General features: G+C 36.7%; 1 long non-coding RNA gene across 1 annotated transcript in view; it reads right to left on the bottom strand.

The window, feature by feature from the left end:
• Positions 1–206: 206 nt before the first annotated feature.
• LOC122153745 overlaps positions 207–25,376 on the bottom strand; it is a 151,342-nt gene continuing 126,172 nt past the window's right edge. Inside the window, exons 3-4 of the long non-coding RNA XR_006165623.1 lie at positions 18,012–18,021; positions 207–223 (exon numbers count right to left, since the gene is read on the bottom strand). This is a non-coding gene — a long non-coding RNA (uncharacterized LOC122153745). The remainder of the gene's footprint in view (positions 224–18,011; positions 18,022–25,376) is intronic.

The following is a 25,376-nucleotide window of genomic DNA, read 5'->3' as shown; positions in this document are numbered from 1 at the left end:
AGTAAACTTCTTAGCAGTTACAGTATGCATCTCATCTTACTGTACCAGTACCACTGTGTTACCGATCACTATACTGCAATTTTTATACAAGATGCACTCATAATCCTTTTTTACCTTGGCTTCTTGTACAATGCCTGGAAACTCAGAGGAAAATAAATTTCGGTCTGTTCTTGTAATTTCCCATTTAAATAGGGTCTAGCACCACATGAAACACTTTCCTGACCTTTGGCAATGTCAGAACATGAAACAGAGGAGGAGGATATCCTATGGTGTATAGTACATTAAGGGGATTACCTCATCAGCATGAAAGGTCCATAACTAATCCACACCAGAGACATGTGAACTGTTGGAAGAGGACATTCCTGAGGATATAAAGAAACGCATCAAAACATTTTCTCTGGGAGTTGTTCAGCATGTAAGTGGAGCAGACGGCATGGGAATGTTTCTGAATTGCAGTGTCAAATTTGTTCTCTGTTTCCAGTGGGTTTTATTCATATACATGGACACACCTCAGATTTCAAGGCTAAGACGGAGTTGATAAAAGGCACAATCAAATTCTGCTTCTTGTGGAAAATTGAACTTGGGGGGAGGTGGTTCCTGGTATTTTCCATACAGTAAGAAGCAAGGTTCTTCCTACCTTGTTAACTGTGGAGATCTAACAACAAAAACATTGCAGGAGGTAACTGATTAAGAGGGAAGCAATTTTTTTTTTTTTTTTTTTTTCTCAGAGTTCCTAAACTGGTTTGAGACTGTACCTTTACACTAGTTTAATGTATGCTTTCTTTGGTCTTGCTTGAGCTTATATGAAGCCAGTAGATAAACTAATTATGAAGATTCAAGCTCTAGCACTAGGCAAATAAGATGCAGTTCTACCCATCCATCATGCACAACCCTATAACTGCTGCTATGGTAGACTTGCTGTAATTTACACCCATCTATATTATTGTAATACGTGTTTTTCTATGTATAATCTCCTTTTTCTAAAACAAGGCTTGGTGATAGATTTGAAAAATTGACTGAAAACTGTAAATACAATTTTCCAGAAATAAAAAACTCACGTATATGAGTCAACCCAGAGTTTTATTAGCCATGTTTAAATCTTGCAAATAACATGTTTTAAAAATATTTGGGTTTGAAAATCATCTTGCAATTTTGTGTGTGAATCCTTGTTCAAAAGTATTCCTTATTATTAAGAGAAAAAAAGAATCCAACACTGAATCTATAGAGACTTGCCAAAAATTGTTTTAATTATCCTTATTAGGTCACAGTAATCTATTATTCAAGAATGTGCTAGAATTGTTGGCTCATATACATTACAATATATACCTTGAGTAGAAGAGCAAGATGACAGAGGAAGGCATCTGAAATAACTATAAAAATTATTTTTACTCTGTTTCCATGTTTTTCAGTTCCAGGTATCTTTTTCAGCTTATCTGACAAGAAATTAGATTTTTTTTTTTTTTTTACGCTATGAGACTGTCTCATGTGCTGGTTGATCAAATTTTGTAGTATTGCTGAAATTTTTATCCTTAACCATCCATTTTAATTATATCTTTTCAACGGTAAATGTCTCTTATTTAAATGTTTTCTTGCAACTTGCAGTATGCTAAAACATCTTCAACAGATAATTCACAAAATTTTCCTTTTTCACCATGAATTATTGATGAATAATTCAGTTTCTTCAAGCATAATCACCATTCAGAATTATCTGTTGAATATTTTTTAGTGAATCTTGGTTTTTAGCTCACTGATCAGCCGCCTGTTTTTGCTGATTGCCATTTGAAAAACAACAGTCTGTAATCAGCCAGTTTGCATGTTATGTTCTTGTCCTGATTGAACATATGTAATAATTCTTAGCTGGAAGCTTGCAGAAGACAGATGTAAACATGCCTTTCAGTAAACACTTTCTGAAGTGTGTTTAAATTGCTTAAATCCATATTCCTGATGATAAACTTCATTTCATTAACTTGAGAAAAGCTAGGCTGAACTATATATATATTTTTAAAAATCCAAATTGACACTTGTGTAAATATTTCACAGTACTTGATCAGTTCTAGCTGCAGAACTACATAAGTGTAATAAATAATACAGCCTTACTGAAATTCATTCTTTTTTTTTTTTTTTTTTTTTTTTTTTGAGTGAAATACCATATTTGTACAGAGCATAAGTAGTAGATGAAAAATTTGACCAAGTGCATTGGGGAAAACCCTTCCCCTTAGGGAAAGTCCAGGAAGAACAGATCTCCAATGTAAGTGTTTCTAAGAACTGAAGCCCTTTGATCTGAAAGGAGGCCAACTACTAAAAATTTGCAGACAACAACTTCTTTATGATACTATACACTCAGTTATGATTTAGTCAGGCGAGCTACTTTCTCTGTTTATCTGTTATCTGTTCTGCAGTAGGATCCAAATCTTAGTTCAAGTGAGGTAAATAACAGAAGTACTTAACATTTAAGAGATTAGTATTAAAAAATGTAGAATTGTGTATCTTGTCTCCAGTAATAAGAGCCATTTTTACCACTGCCTTTAAGTATTAGATTTTCTTAGGGGCTCAGCCAACTGGGCATTGCATTTACTGAAGGGAAATTATCAATTGGCTGAAATAATGAATGTTTTAGGTGAAGTTTTTGTAATGTTAATAATTTTTAATTTTTAGGATTGTTAACGTCTTTTTGTGTGCACGTGTGTGTGTGTGTGTACGTTCTGGGCCAAATTTTCCCCATTTAGACCAGTGTAAATCCAAAGTCATACAGCGTGATCTATGCTGCTGAAAATGGGGATAAGATTTTGCCCCAATACTGCATCTTGCTCTGAAGCGTAGTCTCCAGACTGCACTTAATTTTTCTATGATACTTGATGTTAACTGAGTAACAGCATCTGTACTACTGCTAAATTGAGTACAAGGCTTCTACACTAGCAGATATTTTTGGCACGTTTGTACCTTTACCACAAAGTTGTTGCTATTATGGGTTTGTTTTAGTCATATGCTGAAACTCATTTTCTTAAATGCACTTTTAATTCTTTCTTTGTTTTGTTTTTATTGTTTGCATAAGAACACCACATGCTAATTCACCACATGATATGTATGCGCAGTCCAAATATCACAAAGTCAGTTCCAAAGTCCAGATATTTACCAGTCTCCCTCTCATAAAGCATATAATGGCAAAATCCTTATTCCAAATTCAAGTCAACCAGAACTTTGGAGTATCTTCAGAGTAAAATACTTTTCAGAACAGCTGCAGGAATCTTGATATATAACCCACAGTGGGGTGGACATAACCCTTTAATACTGAAAATATACTACATAATTTACACATGATGACAAGATAAACGTTTTTATAAGAATTTCTTCAAAAGAAGAAGGAGTAAGAAAACAACTAAAAATAAATAGAAACACTTTCCTGTTCTTCTAAGCCCACATTGGGTACAGCCATGATGGCAGCCAACACTTTTTTGGCACAGAGCCCTGCCAGTTACTTCATCCCAAATTCAGAGAGACACAAAACTCAACTCCTCTTCTGGAACTTTTCCAACTGTTCTGGCAGTTTGCTTTCCTGAAAGAGCTGGGGGAAGGAGAACATATAATCCTTTTTCTCTTGCTTCCTGCTTGTTAATAAATTGAAAATGACGTAGTCTACAAACATATACTTGGGTCTCCTCCTTATTTTGCTGGATTGCTCAAAAAGCATAAATCATCAGAAACTTAAGTTAGACTTAAGTGTTGTTAAACATTTTTACACAAATTATTTTGTCTAAGATCACACAGTTCTCTTATGTAAAACAAAACTAATGTGTTTTAAAAGTGTTCGCTGTAATTTATGATAGCGTATCACGAGCCATATAAAATAAGCTACTTTAGTTAACGTCAAAGGGAAAAAACTTTTTTTGGAATTTCCTAGGATTTTTCATAGCTAATTTTGCAGCAGCATACATCTGTGATTTGATAAGGGTTTAGTGCATAACCTTTTCCACCATTTGGTCTCAGTGTGAGAATGACAATCCTTAACCCAATAAATTTTCAAGAGCAAAATATTTAGAGAACTGTTTCTACCGAGAAACAGTGCTGAAGAATTCTTCCAGAATATTAAATCCATAAATATTGTCACCTATACAGTAGAGAAAGTGAAATTTTCACACACATGCACATATATGCTAAAACATACATATGGATTCCCTTCCACGTGTCTGCATAAGATGGGTCTAGCCAGCCCATTGATTCTCAGTCCTGGCATGACACAGCCTCAGATCCCAGCCCTGTGTTTTCATTCTCATAGCTGAGACCTGAGAAACATCTTCTGAACAGAAAGAGCAAGAGTGGAGTTCAAATTCAGGTTCTTGAGACCCAAAGGCTCTCTGCTATACACTGCAAAATGAAAGATATTTGAAATGTTTCTCTAGTTCACTCGGGTCCTTTTCTGTCACTCCATCAGCAAAAATAGTTAAATTCTGGTCATGAGGGACAACCAGATCTGTCTCATCTCATCTTTCTTTCCCACATCAGAGGTCCTAACACAGGGTAAGGTATGAGCTGCTATTGTTGTAGTTGCTGTCATCTGCTGAATGGTATTTTAAGTCCAGTTGTCATCCAGAATATGGTAGAACAGGTTCAAAACTTCCCTTACCTGCCCCAGAAACATTAGTCTGGACAATCTTCACAGTTCCCCATTCCTTCCTCACCTCTTCAAGTGAAGCAGCAAAGATTGCTCTCCCGCCAAAATGTCTGGACCAGGTTTGTTTGGTTTTTCTAAACTTTGAACTCTGATGACTGGCCATTTATGAGGGGAAGAGTGCTATTCTGTATTATTATTTAATATTATTAAGGAAATCTGGAATGTGTCCAAGTCAGAATCATTGCAAACTCAGTGTAAAGGATGACTGACTTCACCCTGACTCCCACACTTCCAAACTTTCATCTCCTGATATGAGTGAATTTTTTGAGTGCCAGAAGGTTTTACAGTCCTTGTTAGCGATTAAAACATCTTCACTTTGCCAAGATACGTTACTTGGATATGTTACTTCTGAACTGAATCATAATTAAAGCAAGATATGGTCTAGAAGAGAGGTGAGTCCTGTTGGAATTTATTTCTCATCCTTCCTCTGAGGAACATGACTTAATTGTGCTTGCTACAGGGAAACATGGTTGTTCTTCTGAAGTCAAGAAAAGGAAGAACTAATCTGTTTTGAGTAAGAGGTGCTGGAAGCTGTCTTGTGTTCAGTTACATACAGGTGAATTTTATTTTCATTCACCTCTATTAAATGTAGTTCGATGCTGTCCTGGTTCTGTTTCATTATATATCCAGGATATCTGGAGGAGTCTTACGATTCTGTAAAGATGAACTGACTAAAGCATTGTTTCTTAATTTCCCGTCAGACCCATTTTTATCAGATTGTTATACTAAACACACTGTGTTTCAACCATATGTTAATTTCTAGGTTGGTTAGATTATCTAACATTGTATTTTCTGATTCATTTGGAGGGTCTTGCTGTTAAATATTTCGTATTAACACCTGACTATCTAAATGTTTATGCTAAGAAGAATTCAGTCCTATTTTTTTTTCACATTCTAGATACTACAAGTGCTAAGAACATTGTCTGCTGTGAGAAGAAATATGAGGAGCTTGTCCTGTGTGTATTGAGAGACTGTGTTAAAGGCCAGTGCTTTCAAGCCTTAGCTCCTAAAACAGAGAAATACCTAACTCAGCTTTTGGATGTGTTAAGTGGGATTTTCCCAAACACAGCATTTTAAAGATGGGTCCAGACAACATTTGTTTAAGTAAAATATGCATGGCATATAGAAAATAAGTGGTGGAAGGATGGTCCAGACATGGCAAAATATTAATTACAGTAGATTAAGCTATACTATTATTTTTTTTATCTTACTGTAAATGTGATGCAATTTACATTTCTGCTATTTTGATTGATCCCACATTCACACTGTAGCTTGTAGCATGAAGCCAGTTTCAAAACTTTAATGAATTATGTCTTCATTAAAATATTTTACTGCTTTAATTTGTTTTGGTAAGTTTAAATCTCTTTTTTTAAAAACAACCCACAGTCCTATACATCCAAACATCAATTTTATTGGATTAGAAGCAAAATGGAGGCTTTTGTGTCAACCTGAATTTCTCTCATTTGATTTGCACTTCATCACAGGTGGACTAGTAGGTTTGTTGATTCAGAGTTTTTCAACTTTTAACTAACAGTCCATTTGGAGTTGGATAAATGTTCTTGTTTTTAAAACAAGTGCTACAGAGCCACAAGATAATTGGATTTCCTTGTTGTATTGTTTTTATTTTATTACTTTTTTCTCTATAAAGATAGAGGAAGGAGATAACTGGAAAACAATGTTTTTCAAAAGTGTTTTAATGAAATTAAACTTAGAAAGGATACATTTTCAGTAAATTTTGGTGTATGACGCTTCTTTCCCTTTCTCTCTCTCTTTCCCTTAAGATATGCAAAGGATTGGTAGTGGGATGGTGCTTAGTGCTGGGGCTGAGCTCTGGATCTTGCTTTACTAAAAAATATGAATTTTAGGGGTCCGCTGGAATTCCTGAAAGCTTTTAATCAGAGGTGGATACTGAGATGGATATCAAGCCAGAAGAGATTAGTTTAGCTGATAATCCCCTGTAAAAGTTTTTTTTTCATGCTTTACTTAAGCTTATATGTCTGTCTTGACTTCTGTGCATTGCTGGAGTACAAGAAAGAAATAAATATTAATTCTGAATCTGAACTGTCTCTATTCAGGCAAAAGCCCCACTAAGAAACATAAGTCTTGATTATAGGTGTTTAAGTGAAGAAAAATATTCCATCATGTACCATTCTTAAAGCTGTGTCAAAATTGTGATATGTTATTCAATTTCTTTTGGTTTAGAAATATTAATAAAAATAGTAATGTTTGACCCGACAAAAGAACTTTCTGATGTTAGACTCCATCACTTTGTGTACTATCATAAAGATTAAGCAGATGGCTCATCATTCCCTAAACTTGTAACATGCTGAAGCTGCAAAACCTCATACCAACCAATTTTGAGGTTTTCATGACTGCTGTAACTAAACATATTAGAACTAGCCAGAGCAGATGCATTAAAAGCATTGCTGGAAGCAAGTAGAAAATGCTGTAGTGTCCTTTTCTAAAGAAGTTACATCGGCATTACTTTTCAATGGGCATACAGAAGCAATGGATTATAAAATATTGAAATTTAACTATCATTATATATTTTCTATTCAGATAATTGGTTTAGTCTTTTTAGAATTTTTTAAATATATGAAGCAGGAACTCTGGTCATATAAATGCAGGCTGAAACAATTCTTTTAACCTTCCCACCTCTGAAAAGCTTCCATAATCAAATCAAATGCAGTTTCCCTGAAGGAAGAAGGTCAAGCTATAAATTTCCACTGCACTGAGCATGTTTTTTTTCAGAGTGAAGGGAAAGCTTTGGGTTATACATTAGTCATTACCTTTCAGATACAATGCAAAGTCTTCCTGCCAAACAGGTGTAAGAAAATAATGGGGCCATTTGCACGCTGCGTTCTTTATGATATATAAATCCGCTCTTTGCAGAAGTGTTCAGATACTTTGTAGTAGGAGAATGGTCAAGGAAATAGTAAAAGTTTGAAAATGTATTTCAGGAATTGATGGTATAAGAACCAGTACAGAAGGATGAGAATTATTTGGTTCCAGATGCAGTACTATTAATATAAGGGAAAGAAACATTCAGAAGAAACTAGCATAGACCTGAGTCTTTCCTAAGGGAGTTTAGGAGTAAGAAAGCACAAAAAGAGAAAATTGGTATGAGTTAATGTCATAGGTTTTATGTAAGTTCAGGGGAGGGAGGAACAGTATGGAGAAGGGAGTAGGTGATGAGGAGAAACTGCTTCAATTTTTGTACAAAACTTTAAAATATGTTTGATTCATTGTAAGAATAATAAGTTGGATAAGAGGGTTATTTTCCCCTTGAGCATTATTTTTAATTTGATTGAAATCATCAGTTCTGTTTCACAACAAAAGCAGGCACATCATAATACCGTCATGATGGGGTTACTTTGTTTGGTGTTTTTGAACAGAAATCTTACGAGAAGACTCTTTTCCTTGATATTTTCAGTCACATATTCCAGACTTTATTGGGTCTGATAGATATGGTATGAGTCAACACCAAGATTTGCATGGGCTTGATTGGCTGAGGGATCTCCAAACATTTCAGTTCTAATTTTCAATCTACCTTTCTGGAACTTGTACAGTTCACAAATACATATTTTTCAACTAAATGTAACTCTTTCAATCAGACTGTGCAGACTGCAGGATTAGGCCCTGTTTTAAAAAAAGGGTAAGTATCTTATCTCCTGTTATACTTAGCTGAAAGTAAATCAGAAAAAAATTCAACTTTAACCATTTTAAACCAGATGATCTTTTTCATCTGGAGTAAGTTTATCCTTAGGGGGACTACACAGTACAGCCCTTATAGTAATACCTCATTAAAAACCACGTATTGAATAACCACATTTTCAAAAGAAGCATTTCAACTGATTGCAGAAATACAGCTGTCCTTGCAAAGTCAGCATGCAAGGGAGGATCATGCAGATTAGCACAGACATAACAATGTGAGCCTTTTGGGTCAATTTGAGGAAATGGCAAGAGTCGTAGTGGCTGGGTGCTCACCTATTCAAGGAGACCACATAATCATTTCATCCTGATGATATCATTTCATCAGCATGCTAGTATTTAAGCTGCTTTTTCCTCCACACATTTTACTCATCTAGTTAAAGCTTTCTGTAGAAAAGTAAAATGATAGCCTTTCCCTTCTACAACAGAAAACAAACTGGTCCAAATAGGATTAGATTTTCTGTGCAGTAAAAATTAACTGATGAATTGTTTCTCAATTGAAGACTAAAATGTAGGAAATTCTTCTATGTGAGGACTTCCATGCACTTCCAGGGGAAAAAAAGTGCCAAGAACAAAAAGTCACTCCACCCCTGCTTTTAAAAAGCTGTGTTGTGCACAATTGAAGTAGTCAAGATTTCTCCGTTTGATATTCCACTGAAAATTGCAAAGCACCTGGTCACTTCAGTTGAATTACTAATCCTCAGGGTGTAAGCATGGCAAAAAAAAAAAACAAAAACCAAAACAACTAAAAAATCCAGTGTGGTTTCTTGTAGCCACATCTACTAGTTTGATTATATCAGAGGCCAAAACACCCTGTGCCATCCCACAAATGAGAAAGCCTAGTAGTATATCCTGGTGGGATAGTGCAGTGCCATGGAGAGCTGCACTTGGACAGTGTATTAGCTCTGCTGAACCATAGGTTTCATGCCTATTTGGGAAGTTCCCTCTTTTTTAATTTATTTTGAATCAGACCAACTATCTGATCTGCTGTAGTCAATGCAGTGCAAGGATCAGAACAACTTGTAGGGTTGGGAAAGAAACTGGAGAAGAGCTACTTCAGCTAGTACTGCTGCTGAAACTCATCAATCTACAGTGGCAAAAGCACAGTAAATTAATCATATTGAAGTCCTATGCTAATTTTATATCATTTACATTGCTGCATGAATTATTTTTCAGACAGACAGTTTGTGTGTTGCACTGTGTATCATTGTGTAGTAGCTGAAAATTCTCTAGCCTTTGTAGTGATATACTGCTCACCATATACACTCACGCATAAGAGGAAGAAACTCCTGTCTTTTAGTTGTCTGATCTGGGCAGTCCAAGAATTGTCATCTTTTTGTGAGAGGCTGAGTCCTTTTTAGTACTGAGGTTCATTATTTTCTCTCCTATCCACTTCTCCAGCTATGGAGGAGCATGGGGTGAATATGTATACTCTGTTCAAATGCACTAAATCCATGTCACAGCATTATAATTCAAGCTAGGAAAGCTTCTTGCAGTGATAACTATTTAAACATTTTGTATCAAAAAGAGTGAATGTAAACAGTGACCGAACTAATTTTTCTGGCAACACAGAAGATGATAATCAGGTCATGCAAGGAGCTTATAAGGCTCTCTGTATGTAGAACCATATGTTCTCTAATGATGGAATTGATCCTGCTGCCACCAATTTCTGAGTAACACTCTGGAGGCAAATAGTCTCACAGCTACCATCAAGCAGAATATGATTGATTGAAATCCAGTAAGTTTGGGAACCAAGCCCCTGAATGACTTTAGTTGATCTTATGCTATGTTTATAAAGGTTGTAGTCATGGTGAGACCAAGGAAAGAATTACAGATTTCTTAGAAAAAAATAGGAAGTTCTGTTTCTTTGCAGTTTCTGAAAGTAAGCCTCCACCCTTCTGCTTTAGTTTAAAGGTAGTATAGGAGCAGGACTGAAACTGGGTTACCTTTCTTATAGAAAGAGATCACCTTGTAAAGAAGGAAAAAAAGAAAAACATAGGAGATGATTTGTCTGACTAACAAATTGACTATATCAAATATTAATTTATAATTTTTTCTAAACTATCTTTGTGATATAGCTTCCTTTCTAAGAGTTTGACTCCTAAAGTAATGTGTGAAGTCATTCAGTTTTTGTCTTCTAATTCAAAATATTTCTTTGTCTCCTAACTTCCATTGTTTAAAAATACTGTGCTAAAAATTGAATTTATGCATTACTACTGTATGTGAACCTTTTAAGCTGGTAGAATTATTTGCAAGTGTTTAGAACCTACTTGTAGGAGGGTAAATAAGAGTTGAGTAGTACCCACAGATAAAGACAACTGTTTTGTAATAAAGTCTTTCTTTTGCTACTACTAAAGAAGGAACTGAACATTAGTGACTTACAAATTCTGAAGAATTAAACAGAGTAAAATTAGATGAAATGGCAATAATAGAGGGATGAAAGGTATATAGCGAACTTTTGTGTAATAACATTACTGATATCTCTTCATATATCCAAATTAGTATTCACAGTTGCAATGCTATAAGCACCCATTTAGGAAGAATCCGAACTCTGTATTGGAAAGTGAGTAATTATTTTGCTTGAGAATTCTGGCTAATCATTCCTTTATATGCTTACAAGCTATAGATTTCAAGAGAAAAATAGATTCCAACTACTCCTCATATAAATGAGGTGGACATGGCTTGTCAACACATGACTCTAGCACAAACCTGAATTTTTTTTTTTTTTTTTTAACTTGTATGCATAAACCAAGGTAAACTGTATGAAAATATTTTCAGACACAAAATCTGGTCTATTTTTTCCATAAAAGATGAAGGAGCAAAAAGCAGACAGTGATGTACCTGTTGTCCTCATTTCTGGTCATGTGCAGGAGCTTGCTCAAATACTAATAGATACGTCCCTTTGGGATGTTGGGGAAGTCTACCTTTTAGTCTTAAAGCAGCAATGGTCCTTTGTTTGTGTTTTCAGCTCATTTAGGTGCTCTACAAATTGCTTTTGGCTGTAAGAAACAAAAAAGCAAAATGTTTTAAACCTATGGCTATTGCGTTTATAGCCTGGATTTAGAGGGATAAGAAGGTGTGATGTTGCCTGTGGCAGTGTGTTTGCTTATTCAGCGCTACTGACCCTGAGCCAGTGACGTTCTTGTCAGCTGCTCTGGAGCTGTAAGAGTTCAGCCAGTAAATTCAATAGGATCACAGTTTGCCCTTGACAATAAAGGATTTGACAAAAGGACTCTGCCAAAAGCAGAAAATAGTGAAAGGTGCAGATGCTACCACTCCTTTTACGAAAGGACTTTGTGAATGTGTCTGATGGTAAACACCAGGCAGTGTTGTGATCTGCACAGTGAGCCATCATAGGTCTCTCCGCTCATCTTTCTTTAATGTATTTTCAGAGACTGCTTTTAAAACTAAGTATTTAATTGGCATGTTGCTCATCTCTTTCACAGCTACTGGAGCTTTCAAGGGTATTGAAAGGGTTTTGTCTTTGAATTTAATGGGTTTAGGAGTTTATGACAAGTCTCTAAGCTACCTAGGTGATGCAGTGCTTAGGGAAACACCACTTACCTCTTAAATGTATTGCATGTTGTGGAAGTTCCAGTCCCAGGTCAGGTGTCCAGGCTTTTTAATCACTGTTGTGGTACAGTTAGGCACCCAAGGAAGTGATCTTGGGAAACAAGAAGGGAGTTTCCTGAGTTGCCAGGAGAAGGATGGAAAGGACAGAGGTGGGAATCTTGCTCCAGGGAATTTTCATCCTCTCTTGTAGCTGGACATGCAGAAAGGTAACTTTCCAGTCTGAAAAATGAGGAAAACTGTATATTAGTAGTATGGAACCAGAATTCAATTCCTCTCCCAAGGGAAAGTGTTTCTACAAATGGAACAAATCTGACAGGAGAGACTGAGAAAGATATGCTCCTCAGTGGCCACTACCTGAACAGTTAGGGCTCTCAGCAGGGATCGGGCAGCCTGGGATCAAGTTCCTGTTCTACTTGGAGTATGGCAGGGGCTTCCAGCAACTCACCAGTTGTGGCTCATTTTCACATATACAGACCAGCAGAAATTTAGATCTTCTCTGTATTAAGTGTCAATTAAATAGCTGAAGAACATCAAAGATGTCAAAATGTAGGTTGAGTGTGAAAGTAGGAATGGAGACACTCATGTATCATGGAAAATCTGAACCTAAATTCCTAAACTTCCTGAGTATCTAATCTCCTCAGCAGAAATACATTGCATATTCTGCAGCTACCGTGAGATAAATTCACAAACTATGCATGTTTGCTATCCCAGCAAAAAAACATGTAGCCAAGTACTTGATTAACCAAGTGAAACTATGTCCATTATTACCTCCAGTTTTTACTACTATTTTATAATCCCAGAGAACTACTTGTTTTAAAACTATACAGTAAGACAAACCTTTAATAGAATCATAATCTGCAATTTTTGCCACAGTACACTGTAGACAAGTGGTGTTATTGGAAGGAACAGCACACTGAGGAATTGTTTCCAGATTATTATAGTACTTTCTTGCTCAGTTTTTCCATACAAATGCTATATGTATACAGTCATCATCCTCTCTTGAGGATTTTGAGATTTATAGGAAAAACATCATGATAAGCGTTGGGCAGAGTCCAAGTTATATGAATATGCAATAATGCTCTATGGAACCTTATCACAAGACTTTCCCCACAATTATGCTTATAGGCAACATATTTATCTCATTTGCTCAAACACCATTTGCAAGATGGCAAGAGCTGGTATCATCATTTGACTTGGAGGTTTTTTCAAGCTCAAGAAGACAGAATAAAGTAATTTTGACCCAAGGAAAAGCTGAACAAAAAACATGGCTAAACCTTTTAAGATTTGTGGAATAGGAAGTGCATATAGAAATTTGATTCTCTTATAAATTATTTATACCACGTGAACTAGTGATTTTGTTTTTTTTCCCCCTCCCTATTAAAATTTTATTTGCCAGTTCACTAGAGATCTTTTCAAATGTATTTGTTCCCGTAAGCTACTGAGTGTGTTTGATTCTTATACTCCTTCTGAAGACCCTGCTTCCTACACCTCTTTCTCTTTTTCAGATATATATACAATGAGGGTAAATAAGTTTTCAATGGATGACTTTTTCAGTAATACATTGTCCTTGTTTATGATGCTAGTCTCTAAGTTGTTTACCAATTGTAATTTTCACGACCAATAGTAAATTAAACTTTTTTATTATCTTTTCAAAAGGTTCCTACTCCCCACTGCTTGTTACTGTCCCTGTGCCTGTCAGAGACTTTCAAGTCCTGTGTTACAGAACAACCATGTTAAAACGTTCACCTGACATTTGTCACAACCAGCAGTCAAGAGAGAGTGGATGGGAAAGGGGAGGTCCTTGAAGGGAACCTGCCACCAGCAGAGCCGTTCCCTATTCCTCCAGCAATTGATTCACTGTAGGAGCTTTCCAGCTGCTTGCTCTGACCTGTTGTTCAGGAGGTTTCCAACAACTTTGTTGTTTACTCTTTCAAACTGATAATTTTCAAACAATAATTTATCTACCTTTGATTTTATAGAGTTACATTTCATACTGAAACTGGACAAAGCTAAGTTATCAGGAGTTAGATTGTGCTGGCCTTGGGAGCTTCACAAAAGAGTAGAGATTCCATAAAAGTTGTTTTTCTCTGATCTTACATGTACCTTGCAATACCCATCTTTAGGGGTGAGAAAATGGTTTAATCTACCTTTCTGTTCATGTGTTAGCTTTTCTGATGAGAGGAAAAATAGTGTCTTCATGTCCTGCCTGATGTTTCATAACCACCTCTCTGGCTGCTCAGTGGCAGCACTGCTGATGGTTTTAGCTGTTTAAACATTGCAAACCCACACTGTGAACAGAAACAAAGTTGTGCTTAGCTGTCCTCCTCATGATCTTCAGTTTTGTGCTTTCACAGAGAAAGATTCCTAGAGGAAGAGTATGAAAAAGTAGCACCTCTCAGGTTTTTTATCAGAATTTTTACAGTCTGGTTGAACAAACACAGGCGTTTTAGCAGAAGTAAACACAGATAAAACATATTTGGCTAGGTAAGCATTCTGCAAACCTGAACTTTTGAGTCTGTCTATATCCAATTACAACAGTGTAATAGCAGATGATGTCACCTAGCTTTAAAAATAATTAGCTGCTGTTAAAAGTTGTCAGATGTCTGTAAACAAGATGTACCCAGCACTACCTGGGTGTCTCCTGTCAAGAAAAGGTTTTGCTCCCAAGGAACAGGTAACAACAGTTATTAGGGCAGGAAACTAAGGCAAGAATTTTGAAAGATGTTAAAAAGAAAGGAAGGATGTAGGATTATGCAGAATGGGCCAAGACACTGTAACTGAGAAGAATAACAGATTTAAATGTAGCATAGGAAAATTAGGCTGATTTATGGGATTTTTTGCTAATAATGAAGTCTATTAAGCTGTAGAAAGTTTTCCAAGAAAAGTGGTAGAATACCCATCCTTTGGGATATATAAAAAGAGCCTGAACAAAGCTCTCTAAACCATAAAATAAGGAATATTCTTGTGTTGACCTGAAAGATGGAAAAAGTGAAGAAATAGCTTTTTCAATAACTAATTTCCACAAGTCAATGAGAACATAAAACTAAACAGTTAAAAAATAAGTAAGGCAGAAATATTGCTGAAAACACAAGAGATTTATCTGAAAGCACCAATTAGTTGTCAATAAATCAGTTCCCTCATGAGAAGAGAAAACTTTAAAAAGTATTTCTACACCACAAAATTGTCCTCAGCTGAAAACAAATAGGAGACTTATTTTCAGCAGTGTATTCATCAACTTTTACTTGAGTGCATGTTTTTCTCCTTTGCACAGTAAAATGATGCTTCTTGTTTCCTAATGGTAACCAAAGGAAAAGGTGATCTCTGAAAAATTAACGTTACTTTATGAGTAGAAAAAGGGACTTTTGGAATACAGTTATAAAGGTCTTTGTCTCTCTTCATAACTGAAGTGACAGCCCTCATGAATTCTAGCAGTATTTGGACTGCTTAACAGTCTAAACATCTCTTAACAGTCTAGACATCATACAGGACAGCCACTGTGTAAAAGAATGAGATCAGAGCAAGTCTTAAACTTACCAAAAGCTGCCTCTAGTGATATGATCTCATTTTATTTTCCCACAAGAAAAGCTAAATGAAGGAAAAGTTGGCCTTAGAAAACATCATCAAAATAAATACATTGTTGACTTTTTTAGTGTGTGTGGAACTTGTGATGGAATGGAGATATGAATATTAGGAAAATTATGGTTACTGCAAGAGCTTTGGGAATATAAAGTCCCTTTAATTATTTTTTGACAATGAGATTAGAAGTATAATAGCATTTAATTGATTTGGCATGGAAGGCCTTCACACACTTGGATTTTACACTGCTACCACAGTTAGATGGAACCACCTTTCGTTCCGTTCCTGAGCTTTGTGTAAAACAGAGTGCAGCCTCTCCAAAGGTCTTGCCCTGAATGTCCTCTGCCAAAGTGAGACCACCAAGATTTTCCTCAAAGCCCTGTGAAGTAGTGGTCCCAGCATGCCATTATTCATTAAATATTTTCAATTTTTGCAGGATGTATTGAGACTATTTTGCCCACAGTTAGTATATTTCAGTCAAACAAGAAAGTACTCCTGCTGAAGTGAGTAAATTCTCTCCAAGGCTATATGCTTCTCATTACCCATGATTTCCATTAAGGAAAAACCAACTAAAAACATAACTCAAGAATTAAAAAAACCGAGTCACGCTCTTCATCACATCAGCCAGTCTGCTATTGAAAGAGACTCCTCTGTAAGTTTTCACATCTCCAGCCTAGTCAGGAATAGAATTTTAAAGCATTTGAAACTGTTAGTTTAATAATATTAAAAGGTTTTAAAACCACTTTTATTATGAGGCAAAGGATATTGACTTTTCTCATGATTTCCCAGTTCCAGCAATCTATTATTAATTAAAACATTGTGTGCCACTGGCTTTTCTTTCCTTTTCCACTTCCCTCTGCTCTTTACTTTTCAGTTGATTTCATGGTTTTCATATATTTCAGTGCTGAAAAAAATAGTTTATTCTCATTCTTGCCATGGCAAGTAACCAGCTCTATCCTAAAGGGAAATACAGCTCTTTAAAAATAATTAGAATAGAATAGAACAGAATAGAATAGAATAGAATAGAATAGAATAGAATAGAATAGAATAGAATAGAATAGAATAGAATAGAATAGAATAGAATAGTTCCATCTGGAAGGAACCTACAACAATCACATAGATCTAGTCCAACTGCCAACTGACTGATCCAACTGATTAGGTCTATCTCTACGGCTAGGCATTGATCTGAGCTGGACATATTGCAAAACAGATCTCTAAATTCCTTGTTCTTAGACTCTTGTTCTGAATCACTCTCTGACTCCTTCACTCATGTCTGCTGTGGGTAGGACCAAATTATGATTAAAAAAAAAGACTTGAATTGGAGTGATGACAATACAGGTAAGAATTAGGAAAATGTTTTAACACTAAGAATTATGAACTGTTAGATGGCCTTGGGAGGTCATGAAGCTTTCACAGGATTAGCAGCTTACAAAGACAGTTTAGACTATCAGGAAGGCACAAGTAATGGCTGATCTTGTCTAAAGACAAGGAACAAGCTAGATGATCTCTCAAGGCCCATTCTTATTTTTGAATCAACCTCTGGGCCTAACTCCCTTCACTGATTAGAGAGCAACCTGCTGGTTAGGCTAGCTGCCCACAGCTGGCTGATGTTAATGCTCTCCATGTAGGGCTAGCACTTAGCAAACTCTGTTACTACACTGTGTCATTAAATTTCAAGGACATTTTCTGAATGCAAAGCATTCTTCTTATTCATGTCTAGAGGCTGATTCACACAGAATGGAGCAGCCTGCTATTTCTCCCAGTTACTCCATTCACTTCCAGTTGCTTCAGGTAGCAGAGAATTTTTGCCAAACCAAACCAAAAATGCCAGCTCTCCTGTAAATCCCATAGGTTTTTATGAGAGACTTATGTGTTGGTTAGTTGTTTTCTTTTTTTTTTTTTTTTTTTTTTTTTTTTTCCCCAGATTTCCCAAGCTTTAAGAGAAATAAATGTAAAAAAAGAAAAAAACAAACCAAATCTAAACCCCAAAACCCAATGTATTAAGACTGTAAAGGCATGTTATTATAAAAAATGGCTTACCAGTATCTTCCTGCGGAACTGTAAACCATTATTCTTCTGTATGGCTTATGATAACCTTAATTTACCTCAGACTATAGTCCTGTTTCCAGAAGATCACCATCAGTACAGTGCATTTGGTAGAGCTGCTCTCAAATGAATCAGGCTTGAGTAGTGACTGTCTAAAAGACCCGATCTTTGCAGAAGTTGGAAAGGGCTGCCAAAACCAAAAGCACATTTACATTATTAAGGTGTTTATTTGCTGCAGTAAAGAACGGGATTCTATTTTTTCATCTGCTATGAGGGGATAAGATGGTGGAAATTTCATTTATCCCCAGTCCTTTGCATGTAGTTACTGCATATGACTCATTTTCTCCATGCCTGACTAGAAAGCATAAACTGTGACTTGAATAAAAGTTGAGTACTCTTATGTGTCATTGGAATCTCTGATCCCTGTGCCTTCAACATATGAAGAGCTATGCCAGCTGAATATGTGAAAAAAATTGGCCATGGATGTCTTAATTTTGACACCAACAATTGATGGCTTGTTTCCTTTTACATCTGTGTCTCTGACTCACCTGCATGGAAGTAAACTCTTTTCTAGTAATTTAGGGAGCAGATACCATAGTGATATGAACAACAGATAAGTTCATGACAAAGAAGGGTAGCCTTTTAAATTCAACATCTAACGTTAAGTTGCCTGTTGCAGATAGAGAAGGAGAAGACTAGCTTGTCTTGCTGCCAAAACCACTACCTCCTAGAGGGGACTTTACATAGAAATTCATCCACCTTTCTGTGAAAGTGTTTATGTTTCTGCTTTAACTTGCTGGAGGACCTTGATCAATGAGCAGGTGTTTTTGAGAAGTGCAGTGAGAAAGAAAGAGATGTAAGTATAGCAGAAGCTAAGTTTGCTGCCATTTCCAGTTGCCAACTCTTTTGTGCTCCACCTGAAAGATGAGGAAATTGGTTTGAGTGTTTATGTTTATTATGAAAGAAAAGGTTTATGCTTAAGGATATTAAACAGATGTTGAGTTGCAGGTCACATGAAAATTATCCTGAACTGACATCTGTCAAGAATTTTCTTATTCTTATCCAGCCAGAAATTGTTGCCTAATATTAATTTGAACTAGATGTACAGACAGCACAAGAACTATTTTGCCTTTGACTGCTTCAATGAGTTTCAGTGTGGTCTTTTAAAACTCTTGTGATAGATGAGGGATTTGATGCTGCTGACCATCCAGAATTAGGCTCTGAAATGAAGTTTTTGGACTAGGAAGTTAAAAAAAGTATGCTGGAGTGCATGGGTGCTAAGAAGTTTGTCTGAGGAAGGACATCCCAGAGAAGGAAGCAGAGCCATAAGGTTCTGATGGGCAGTTCCCAGCTATATCTCCTGGACAAGGTGGTTGTCTTGACATTCGTTACTGAGAACACAGAGGTTAAACTCAGTAATCAAAGGTACTTCTCCTCCAAATGAAAATACTTTTGGCAACTGTGTGTTAATTTTAATTAGTTTATAGTCCTACTGCCTTCTTATCTGAACTGCCCATTTATACTGACTAGTAATAAAAGGTGAAGGTTTTCAGTGAAAATGTGTTATTTTAACAAGGCTCTTTTGGGGGTAAAAGACTTTTACTGTGTCATTTTATAAACATACAGGCACACACATACTTATAAAACCTTGATTTCAGTCCCTGCTTTCTTCTGCTACATTCTCTCTGAACAGGATTTTCTGTAACCATGGCAGCAATTGTGTAAGAGATGGTGGTTAACACCAGCAAAGTTGCTATCTTTTAGTCTTCAGAAACAGCCTCTTTTTTGAATCTTGGCTCCGCTAGCATCAAGAAAGCTGTATCTTGTCAGATTTCTTGGCTGATTCTCTTCTTGATGTGACCTCTCACTTTGAGATGCGTCAGTGACATTGAGTTCTAGTGCAAAGTGTACAGTAAAGTGGTGGGATCACCACAATGTGACACCACAACAGGGCTCTTTTAAGCTGAAAGATTTTCTTAACTGATGAGTTAACAAGATGATAGACCAAAAATACACTGGGACAGATTCTGTTCCATATGCTGGCCTCTCTGTGCCTCAGAAATTCAGTCGTATCTGGCCAAATGAAAATTTCCCAGTGGAATGGAGTTTTTAGTAGACATTAGATTGGCATGGCTCTGAATTTTACCAGTCTCAGCTTATACAATAATTATGCCAGAGGCTGGAGGGGGTGAGACCAGAGTGCTACTGTGATCCAGATAATTCCAGCTGGCAGTTTGCCACCTTAAGACCATTGTCATCTGGTGTAGGTTAGACCAGCCTGAGGGTTGCTCTAACACACACTGCCTCTGTGGCCAGTGCTGGCAGAGAATCAGTTGTAACCAGATTTTCCTGATTTCTCACTTTCTCTCCTGCACTGATCAGCTCTGGGCTACAGCAGTGATTTGCCTCTGTGGGCTCAGGAGTTGCTTTCCAGACAATTGTAGCTATGTTCAGTATAGTGGGTGCGAAAGTAGAGATCAGAAGTGGAGCTGGGTAGAAAAAGGTTTTTTCATCTTGCAAAAAGTATATAGAAAAAAAAAGGCCCTTTTCTACCCAAGAAAAATCCAGAAACGTTTTGAAATGGTTCATATACAGTAAGAAAACAGAGAGTGTAGACTAGACCAGGAATTAGGGCACTCATGTGAGATGCAGAAACTCAGTTTTGTCTGTTTCTGACCAGGAGCATGAATTAGATCTTTAATAAACCCTGTCAAATGCTTTGGCTATTTTGAAATTGGGTGTACCTCTCTTTCTTTATCCATACTTGGAATACTGTTTGACAGGTGAGAATATCTCTTTCTTCCACTAAAAAAATAGTTCAAATTATGATGTTGCTGCTGAAAGCTTAGATTTAACTAAAACAACATGTTTCAATGTGTGTACATAAAAATTGTATTGTCAAAAAAAAAAAAAAAAAAAAAAAGAAAATCCTGACCAGCTCTAATTTGAAGATCTGGATTCTTTTCTAAGGTCTAATTTATCCCATGGCTCCTGCCAAGTTGTTTTTACTTCAGCTGTACAAAAGAGTATAGACTCTAACTTTTCTTTAGGTGGAAGAGAGGTGCTAGTTATTTTTTATACTTGTGCTCTGAATGCTGAAGCAATCAGGTTTATCCTTTGAATTAAGAAAGTACACAATCTACTGCTGTTTGCATCACTAGAAAAAGGTGAGGAACAAACTTCAGAACCTTCCACTTGTGGTTTAGATAACTATGATATATAGTAAGAGGAGAGATTGATAATCTCATTTTTTTCCTTTCTTTCACTGACTTGCTCTATCTAGGATGACTCCTCTCCTTCCTGCCTTCCCTGACATTTTCCCGTGTGTTGGTGGAGATGCTTGGGCTTAGTTTGTTTCTGCTTCAGGCATCAAAATGCCTTTTGGTCCTTGGTTCTGTGCAACAAGAACTTGGCTTGTCCAGTCCAGTACATTTGTATCTGCTTTTAAATCCCATGGCTCGCTTCTGTCTATGTATAGCATGTGTTTTAGAGCATGCACAAGCCTTAGAAATGAAGGAAAATAAGCATTTTGCATTCCAGAGTTCATACAGTCTCACAGCATAGTAAGCATCAGAACCTACTTCACAGGGCCAGTAAGTCAGTCAGTGAGTGAAGTGAGCTGGAGAGTTTCTGTGTCCATCAGCAAAGCAGACAGAAATGTCCTGAAGAAAAGCTGTGGTAAGAAGTGACCAGGCTTTCTCTGTTGAAGTTTTCCAAAGGAAGGTATTAGGTATTACTCTCCTTCCTCACAGTATGTAGAACTCCCTGTGCTGTTCAACCCAAGACTGAAAAATTAATGACATATTCATGCATCAGCTACTTTTCTTCTTGTAACACATTCACCACCTAGCTCAAGGCTCTATAATTCTGAATCCTCAGTGGGCATTGCTACAGTAGATTCATCTGTCCATGAGAAAACTAGCAAATTTTATTGGGAGTCCTTTTTAGCAGATCATGATTCAGGCTCAAGTTTAATGTTTCTTTTTTTGGACATTTAAAAGCTGAATAAATAGTGAAAGGAATAGTGCAAAGAGAGTTATAGATGATAATGTCACAAACCAAAAATAAATGGGAAATAGATACTTTAAACTAGAATTTTGTCCTAAATAGAGCTGTGTATAAAAATTTATGCAGAGTGAAAAACCAGAACAAATTCTGGTTTCCTGTAGAAATTTTATATTGTGTTTCATGCAGCTGAGAAACATCTGTATGGCTGTTTGTTTCATGAGAGGGAAATTGTGCTCTTTATGAAGCAAAGTGAGCCTAGAAGTTTTCATTTGGTCATTCTGAAAACATTTGCTACATTAAAACTATATAGTCAGATCAAGACATTTTAGCACCATGTACCTAGGCGAAGTCTTTGGTGAAGTCTGGATGTCAAAACCCAAATTTCTGTCTTGCAAACTGAAAATTTAATTGAATTTAATTATATACATTTCCAGAACTACCCCAGTCCTGACAGTTAGTCTGCTTAACTCCTAAATCACATCTGTGCCTGTTTGGAGAAGAATTAAAATGACAGCCTGTATATTAATAAATTAGAGCGTGTTGAGAATGTTCCTGGACATGATAACTCAGTCAACTAACTGTTAAATTGTTGGAAGGGTTCCTAGTATGGTTTTGACCTGGACCAGCTAGCCCTATCCCAAACAATTGTTGAGTACAGTAAGGATTTCCAGAGGCCAAAGGTCATTCAGAGATCACAGGCAATTTGGCTGCTGCCAGCACGTTTTGGAAGATGAGAATTTAGGAGTATGCATGTAGGCTGCTCCATGCTAGTTGGACTCAGTGACAGAAAACAGTCCCATGCTCTTTTGATTTAGTAGTGTAGATGTAGCGAGTGTGTTTTCTATCTGTCTCCCTCAGAGGCTTAGTTTAGTAGGTGTTGTTGAGAAAACTAAACATTTCCCAAAGTTGGGATCTTCAGAAAATGAAGTTATTGTTGACATTTTATGTCCATAATGTTCCATTTTCCCCTCTCCCACAAAAATAGTTCCCACTAGGTTATTCTGGTGTAAAATATTCAGGTGCCTCTTGACTTTGCTCCTAAGGGAATGTTAGTCTGCATTCCCAAAACACTACAACACAGGACAACCCTCAAACCAGCCTTCAGGGGAAGAAATTGGGGTGCTGAAGCTGAGACAGTCTTCATCAATTTATTTCTGAGAAGCATCTCAGCCCAGAGAATTTGTTCCATCTAAGATAGAACATAAAGGAACATAGGCAGAAGTCTGACACATAGCCTAGCAAAGCAAAAAATTCAGTTCATGGTTGGAAGACTGGGTTTTCAGGCCTTGCTTCCAACACCATTCCTCTATTTTTGCAATCATTGGGATGCAGGACAGATGGACAGATCTCACTCCCCTAATACAAACCTTGAACGTGTGGGAGTTTCTCTTACCTTCAGTAACTTGATAGCTCTGGCTATGGGTTAGATGTAAAGCTGTGTCCCTCTATTTTTCTGAAGAAATGTCTTCTTCACAGAAATAAGTAGTAAGAGGAGAGTCATGAGGTCAAATGTCCAAAGCCTCCTAGCCATAGCAGGCGCTACTGTTTTCAGGGTAGAGCTGTTCTACTTTGTATTATTTGCAATGAGGATACTGTCTTTTGTAGATCTGACGTCACCTGTATATAGTTTACATCAGCAATGTTTTTCTAATAAATATGGCTAGTAGTTCAACACTTGACTCCTGCTTTTATGACTCAATTTAATCAGAGTTGCCTTTGTTTTCTTTATCCACATTGGTTTCAGGTAAATGTTGAATGTCTATATCAAAAGTTCTAATTAAGTACGGTGGCTTAATAAAGAAAAGATGAATGTCACAGACACCTTTTTAAACCTTATTTTTAAAAATATTTTAAAAATATTTTTTATCTTTTAAAAGAAGTCTTTAAAAGAAGACTTTAAGTTTTTTTCATCTTTATAATTTTAAACCTAAACTTTTAAAACCTAGGATTTCACATAACTCGACTGTGTTTTCACATGCAATCAAAAATTTATTTACATGTGTATATTGATTATATTTTTTACATGTGTATATTGATTATATTTTTTTTTAGAGTGGTCCTAAGCACCTGATATATTGAAAGTTCAAACTGTAGATGCCTCTGGCAATTCAAGTGCATGGGCGAACATACCCATAGCATTTACCTTGGAATGCCTTATGTATATTTTTAATGTTATCTATCTTATTTAATGGGACCCATGCAGCTAAAGCCTGGAGAGAATGTAGCTTGCATTATGTGTTATTCTTTGCAGTAGACTTTTAACTCATACAGCTGGGCTGCAAATAAAAAACACAACCTAATTAGTCCAGAAAAATGAGACTAATTTGAAACTGTGTTTCTTTAAATAAAATTTGCCATGCCAGCTGTACATCATGTCATACTCTTCACAACATCATAGCCCAATGTGTACTATCCATGTCTTTGAGTCTGACCCAGACGAAGTTGGTTGTTTAGCTGCAGCCACAGGGCCCTGGGGACGGGCCCAGAGATGGGCCAAAACAGACAATAAACATGTATCTCTGGCTCCTTGGTTGCTTGAATGACTTTGTATCATTGGACCTTCGGTTTGAGAAGGAAAACAAATTCTGAAATAGTGTCTCCTGGATTTCTTCACCCAGCTCTGACTGCACATAGTAATAAATTCATGTATTTACCGTATCACTGAGGCCCACTTTAATAAGTGTTTACTCTGTGTTTCCAAGAAAAAAAAAGTCGTACAAGTGGTTACCATGACAACCACTGGCTCTGAAAAAGCATTTAGTTTTATAACCTTTTGATTCTTATTTTATGTCACCCTCCCAGATTTTGTTCCAATATTCATTTAACTTTGTGTGTCACAGTCATAGACTGGGAGAGGATTTTTCTACTGAGAGAAATGCTTCAGTTTAAAATGCAGTACTTTGTACATTTGTGGTTGCAGTCATACTGCAGGTATTGACAGGTATGTTACAATCTCTGGGTATGCCATTTGTACCTTCCTCTGGTCAGAGGGGATGCAGAGGATGTGATAGTTACTGAGATTAAAAGGAAAAGGGATTGAATGTCTCTATTAGACGTCTATTGAGTATTTTTCCTTCTGAGGGGAAGCTGTAGAGCATTTGAAAATCCTCTCTTTAGTAGATTGAATTTCTCTGGATTTCAGTTCTATGTTAACTTGCAGCATTTCACAGATGTGACCTCATGAGCACTAGCTCACTAGCCCTGAAACAAAACAAAGTCATGAAACCTCATGGTGGGCAAATACATTGCAGTTTTTAAAGGCATACATGGATTACCTTATTTAGTTTTAAAACCAGAACGCGTATTTAGGGCTAAATAGTTTTACCCTTGCTGGTGACCAGTAGTTCTGGTCATGGATGTGTTCTTACTATGGGTCAACAGTTGAAGTACTGCTTAGTGACTCAGGCTCCCTCTGTTGTCTGTTCTCTTCCTGGAGATGCCTTGGGTCTACACTCTCTCATCAGTGGATGACCTGGACCCCTCTTATTTCTTTATGGACCTATTTTACTGCTGACTAGATCCAAGTCACCATTGAGATACTACTTCTGACTGACAGTCAGATTATTTCTCTGAAGAGGTGCGCTTACCTTGCTGCACCCATTTACCCATCCTTTCTTGGATGCCTTTTTTATCCTACCCTGTCTGGTTTCAATCTACAGCTAAAGTCTTTGCAATCAGGCAACAAGGAGACAGGATAAGAGTTTGTTTTCTCTCCTTTGCTCTTTGTGCACTGGGTAGCTAGAGGAAACCAAATTCCTGGCTCTTCAAAGCAGTTTCTCTGAAATCACTGGCA

This window comes from Tyto alba, unplaced genomic scaffold (assembly GCF_018691265.1).
Source record: "Tyto alba isolate M040663 unplaced genomic scaffold, T.alba_DEE_v4.0 Super-Scaffold_22, whole genome shotgun sequence".
NCBI lineage: Eukaryota > Metazoa > Chordata > Aves > Strigiformes > Tytonidae > Tyto > Tyto alba.
This window is presented reverse-complemented; position numbering and strand designations above follow the sequence as displayed.